Here is a 6303-nt window from a genome sequence, read left to right on the forward strand (position 1 = left end):
CAACAAACTCCCTCAGGAGTTCCATCTTCTCAACAAATATTTTCTAACTGAATCGGAGTCAAACTAAATCTCCAGAGTAGGATCACAGGCCCAGCTGGTTGAGCGACACAGAAGCAGAGTCCTCTCCACCAGGGACACTTTGGTCCTCACGGTTGGTTGTCTACTCAGCGTCTGTCCCCACATCCCTTTCCTCCTTTAAAACCCAACCCTCTCCGCCTCCTTCACAGTAAGGCCCCGTGCCTCACCAACCAGTCAGCGAAGCCTCATTCTCTCTAAAGGAATGGGTATGTGGCCTAATGTCGACTGATGAGAACTCAAGAGTAAGACTGCTAGGGGCACTCCAGGGAAAAGTTCTCCTTATATCAAAAACAGACCTTCAGAAAGATATGGCCCCTCTTCAGCCTCCAGGCATATTATGTCTGGATGCGATGTCTGGACCTTCAGCAGCCACCTTATAACCATGAAGGGCGCTATAGCACCTGAGGAGCAAATCAACACGCTGAGGATAGCAGGGCAGAAAAACAGACGGAACCTGGATCCTTGGTTATGTGATTGGTCCACTCAGGCACCCTTCCTGGATCCGGACGTTTTTTAGGAAATGAAAACTTCCTGTATTGTCAAAACCATTTTGAATCAGGGTTTCTGTTACTTGCAGTCAAAGGGCCCTGATGATACAGCTAGATATTTGGCAAGTATGGATGAAGAAACCAAATGAGTAGTTGTGAGCAAGGAGGGTGCATGGCCTGAGGAAGAAGATGACATTTCCAAACCTCCGGCTCATGTTTATTCTCATGACACGAGACCAGGCCAGCTGGGTGCTGAGACAAGCAGGAGGAATTTGGATTGTGTGTGTGTATAAAGATGTAAGAAACAAGAGCTGGAGTGAGGGTACCTCTGGGAATCAGTAGCTCAGGTGTGGTGAGGGAGAGATACAGAGATGTTCATTACAGCATTGTTTATTCATGATTCCAAAAACAGTGGAAGCAACCCAGAGGTTTATTTATAGGGAATTGATTAAACTGATGTTAGTATGTCCATAGAGTGGGAGCTGGGTATCAGCAGAACCCCAAAAGAGAAGGCACCAGCCAAGTGGGAGCCCTGGATGGGGTCATGTGGTCTGCCAACTGTGGACCTCCATTGAGCACCAGGTCTTCTCCTCACCAGCTTGGAAGGAGGGGCCTTTGGCCAGGCTCCTGGTTCAGTTCCTATCACATATTTCCTTGCATTATACATTCCATTCCCTGACTCCCCAGTACAGCTCTGACTCCCCAGCACTGCCACTCCCTTCTCAAGGGCAGGGACCCCCTCTTCTGTGTCTCAGGCTGCCCTGGGCTAAGCATAGTGGTTGGGGCCTGATTACATAGGACCCATGAGGAAGAGAGCTTCTGTCAAAGGCAAGGGAGGAGGAAGACTGTCTAGAAAAAAGAATCAGGAAAGTGGAAGGGCCAAGGTTTACTGAGCAGGACCATTGCTATGGAACCAGGAGAGGGACAGAGATGGGCAGAGGAGGAGATGAAGAAACAGACTCTAGATGGAGGGCAATGGAGCTGGGATGGGGACAGCAGAGCCAGAGAGGAAATTCAGCCCCTACAGCACCATGGGAGGGCACCCATCTATCACCCACGGTAATGCATTTCACCCCGAACGCAGTGCCAACACACATGGGTGTGCAGAAACTTGAAATGAACGTTTTGCAAAACTACACTTCCCCCTACAACACGCAAAGCACTCTGTTTTCTATTCTATTCTACTTCATGTTTTTCAAATGCTGGTCACAACCTACTGTTAGGGTTGTGACCAGCCAGGGACAAGGTCCGTGCAGAGACCAAGCACAGGCATTCAGACTCTTTATAGCAATTTTTTATCTTGAATCCCACAATACAAAATTGGAGTTTGGGCCGGTTGCAGTGGCTCAAGCCTGAAATCCTAGCACTTTGGGAGGCTGAGGCGGGCAGATTGCCTGAGCTCAGGAGTTAGAGACCAGTCTGGCCAACATGGTGAAACCTTGTCTCTACTAAAATACAAAACATCAGCCACGCATGGTCTCAGGTGCCTGTAATCTCAGCTACTTAGGAGGCTGAGGCACAAGAATTGCTTGAACTCAGGAGGCAGAGGTTGCAGTGAGCGGAGATTGTGCCACTGCACTACAGCCTGGGCAACAAAGCGAAACTCTGCCTAAAAAAAAAAAAAGAAAAAGAAATTGTACTTTGTCTTATTTTATTTTTCTAATCATTCCTTTGCATTATACAATATTATCAGTTTATGACAAATTGGAATTTTCTTTGAGACAGAGTCTCGCTCTGTCACCCAGTCTGGAGTGTAGTGGCACAGTCTCAGCTCACTGCAACCTCCGCCTCCTGTGTTCAAGCAATTCCCGTGTCTCAGTGTCCCGAATAGCTGGGATTACAGGTGTGTGCCATAACATCCAGATAATTTTTGTATTTTTCAGTAAAGGTGGGGTTTCACGACATTGGCCAGGCTGGTCTTGAACTCCTGGCCTGAAGTGATCTGCCTGATTCAGCCTCCCAAAGTGCTGGGATTACAGGCGTGAGCCACTGCACCCGGCTGACAGATTGGGATTTTTTAAAAAAAAACTAGTCGTTCTTTCAGGTAGCTTGAAAAGCACTGTGTTGGAGGATACGGGCCCTGCCTAGTAGTTCACAGTCCAAGAGGGAAAATTCCTCCGGCCTGTCCACACTGGGGAGCAGCCTGCAGGCCTGCCTTCCACAAATGCCCCCTTCCACAAATGCCTATCAGAATCCTCCAAGGCTCAGTTCAATGCTATCTCTCCAGGAAAACTTCTGAGATGGCACCTGCCTGCACTCGCTGTTGCCCTGGAGCTCTCACAATGCACTGCCTGGACCCCTTTACCCTATTTCATGTTCTTGTTTGGGTGGCCGTCAACAGACCTGCTTAACATAGATTCAGGACATGGGTCTGACACAAGCACAGTTTTGCACATAGTAGGTACATCAAAGGCAAGAGAGAAAGAGGAGAAGAGACAGGGTGGGAAAAGGAGGGAGATGGAGGAATGGGCTCTATGGATGGTCACCAGGGATGGGAAGTCTGAGTCCAGGTTCTTCTGACACTGCAAAGTCAGAGGAGGGCCGTGGTAGAAATTCTGGGTGTATCCTAGTCTAAGTGATCCAAGGAGGGGAGCAGGGTAAGGGGTCCACTGGAGCAGGAAGAAGGGAGTTGCCCTGAACCAGGTTTCCCCAGGCATCATGGAGCCTGTCCTGAGGAGGGGAACAAGAGGTAAGTCTGGGGAGAACTGGGCAGGGCCTGGGAGCTATTAAGTGTTTGCCCTCAGGGGAGGCAAAGTGGGGAGCCCTCTGAAAGTGGTGCTGGGGGGTCTTCACAGAAAGGGCAGAGAGTATGCTAAACCCAGGCAAGCCCTCGAGAGGTCATTTCATCTGTCCTCCTGCCCCCATTCCAAACTCTGGTAGCAACATCTGGACTTTCCATCCTAACATGCCCTGGAGCTGGGACATACTGACCTCCTTGGGTGGTTTGTTTCCCGCTGCCCTGGAAGCCCCTGCCATCCCCACATCATTTCGACAGTGTCAGCTTCGAGATTTTGCTGTGTGACCTCAGGCAAATCAGTTGACCTCTCAGAGTCTCGGTTTCCTCATCTGTTCAATGGGGATAATAGCACCAGGGTGCTATTGTGGGAACAAAGTGAATAATGCATGGGGAGTGCCTGGCAGGTGGTGGGTGTTGGTCAGTACTCCCTCCTGCCCCAGGTGGCTCCCTGGGACGGCACTCAGCCAGGAAACTTGGATATCATGTAGAGTGTCTGCTGTGGGTCCAGCAGTCTGGCAGAGTAAGGAGGAATGGGCTATCTGAGATGGAGAGCAGGTAACTAAAGAAGGCCTCCAAGAGGAGGTGAGTTGCAGACAGGAACTGATGACTGACCTATGGAGTAAAGGGAGAGCAATCTTCCCACATGGGAGATCTGATCTCTGCAAAGACTCTTGAGAAAGAAAAAGCTGGGATGGGAACGCAGGGCAGAACAGCTGGGCCAGCTCCTGGAATGGGGAAAGGTGTGCAGAGGGGACAGCTGGCAGAAAGGGCCACTGGGTGCCATTTCTGAGGGTCAGCAAGCCTGGCGTGCTCCTGGCCCTGCTCAAGACGGTGACGAGTCATCAGGCGAGGAACTCCCACCGAGCCAGGTGAGCAGCCCTGGCCTCAGGATTGAGGCTGCCAGTTTGCCTCCAGGAACTGGCAGGGACGGGGGCAAGGGCTTGGGGAGTGGAACAATGTGTTTTGTGTGTGCTGGCCATGGTGGGGCTGGCTCTTGAAATTTTCCTAGAATAAGCTGGATCCCAGGGGCAGAGCTAGGGCTGCCTCTGCTGAGAAAGCCTGACCCTATGGTCCACCCAGGACAACAGAAGCCCTCACCCCAGCCCTCCCTCCATCTTCAACCAGACCCTTCACAGCCTACCCCACCTAGGCTCAACCAGTAGCTCCTCCACACTCACCCACGCCCTTCACTCCCGCCTGGGGCACACGCACCCCGCCACACCATGTGCTCAGTGCATGCACCCCCCTGCCACACACACAGAGGCAGGCAGGGGTCATGCAGTGTCCAGTGGGTTTATGGAGAGAGGGGGTTCTCCTTGTACGAGACAGTATGAAGAAGCCACGATGTGGGGGACAGAGAGCAACAGGCACAGAGAAAGACAGGAGGGCCTGACGGGAGAGTTAGGGCCAGAGAACAGGACAAGAAAGAAGAAAGGGACAAAGAAAGGGGAAGTAGACAACAGACACAGAAAGACAGAGGCAGTGAGGGAAAGGAGCTCAGAGGAAGAGCAGGACACTGTCCCGGGGGTTCCTGGGGCTCTGGTGGTGGGCAGTGGGGTGCTCTGCCCTCAGCCCTACAAGCCCCCAGCACCCTTGGTCACCCACTTTGGGCCTGCCACCAAGAAAGTTCCCAAACTCTCTCCTCTTCTCACAGTTCCCTCCCCCTGCCCTGTGTCACATTCAGGTAAGATATTCAGGGCTCACCCACCACTTCAAGAGGGAGGAAGTCCTGAGTTCCCAGGTCCAGGCTTCAAGGGCTGGGGAGCAGACCCTTGGCTTCTGCATGGTGCTCCACACAGCTGTGTAGACTGCAGGGCCCTCTGACGTCTGTCCATCCCTGGTGTTAGCAGACTTTACTTAAGCCCCAGGCCTATTGACCTCCGGGGACAACATCTCTGCCACTCACTCCCAGGAGCCCCCAGAATACAGCCAACATAGCTTCATTGTCTCCCCAAAAGGCATTGCCTGCTTTTTGGAGGAAACACTCCTCCCAGCTTTCCAGGCCTATCATGCCACCCCAGGACCACTGACTGTTTCCATTGTCCTAGTCTCTTCTCTAGGAGCTCATTTCCTCTGCATACTCGGAGGTTTTCATCTCCTGACTCCTTCAGATGCCCATAAAGCGGCCAGGCATACCCAGTCTAGCTCAGGTACCCAGGTAAGATACTAACTGGCCAGAGAAGGGTCTGGTCTCCTTCCTCCTTTGTTTCTTGCCTCTCAACAAGTCCCCTCTCCATGACAAAATATCGCCTTCAGTCCCACCAACAGTCTGGAGGTGGATGCTCTGCAGGGGGGGCTTAAAGCCTAACTACTCCATGCTCTTCACCTTTCCCTCAGCTGGGTACATGGGGTTTCCCCCTTAGGGAAGCAACTGTATTGCCTCTCTTCTAGAAAATTAAAGCCACCCAGGGCTTCAGTGCCAGGCCCCTTATTATGAATTCCTCCAACAGGCCTGGAATGAAAGCCAGGCTGCTGACTAGGGCCAGCCCTCCAAATCCCCTCCGACCCTAACAAGGAAGAGAGCTGTCTTGCACAATGCCACTTGCCAGGCCACCTGCAGCTCCACAAGTCCACCTCCTCATTCTCATTCCCGAGCACTGCCAGGGGCCATCAGAAAGAAAGAGGGCTAGGGCTGGGAATGGAGACTGAGTCCTAGAGGGAGGGAGGGCAAGGGACAGAAAGAAAAGGAGAGCAAGAAGAGAGGAGGGGAAGACCGAACCAGAAAAAGATGTCAGGGGTGGGGGTTGGGGTGGGGTGGGATCTGTGGAGAGAGAGTAGAAGAGAGAAAGAGATGGAGAGACAGGGAAAAGATAAATAAGAGTCATGGTAAGAAAGAGACAGGAACAGAGAGCCTAGGCTTCTCCTGGCTTCTCTAGACCTCTCCAGTGGGATTTAAGACCTCAAGCAATCCTGGAGATCAAGATGGAGGCTTGGCCTCAGGCTTGAGGATCAAACTGTCTCCTGGGAACCACCCCCATGCCCTGGACCCAGCCTCCGTGG

Source organism: Papio anubis, chromosome 6 (genome assembly GCF_008728515.1).
Source record: "Papio anubis isolate 15944 chromosome 6, Panubis1.0, whole genome shotgun sequence".
Lineage (NCBI taxonomy): Eukaryota > Metazoa > Chordata > Mammalia > Primates > Cercopithecidae > Papio > Papio anubis.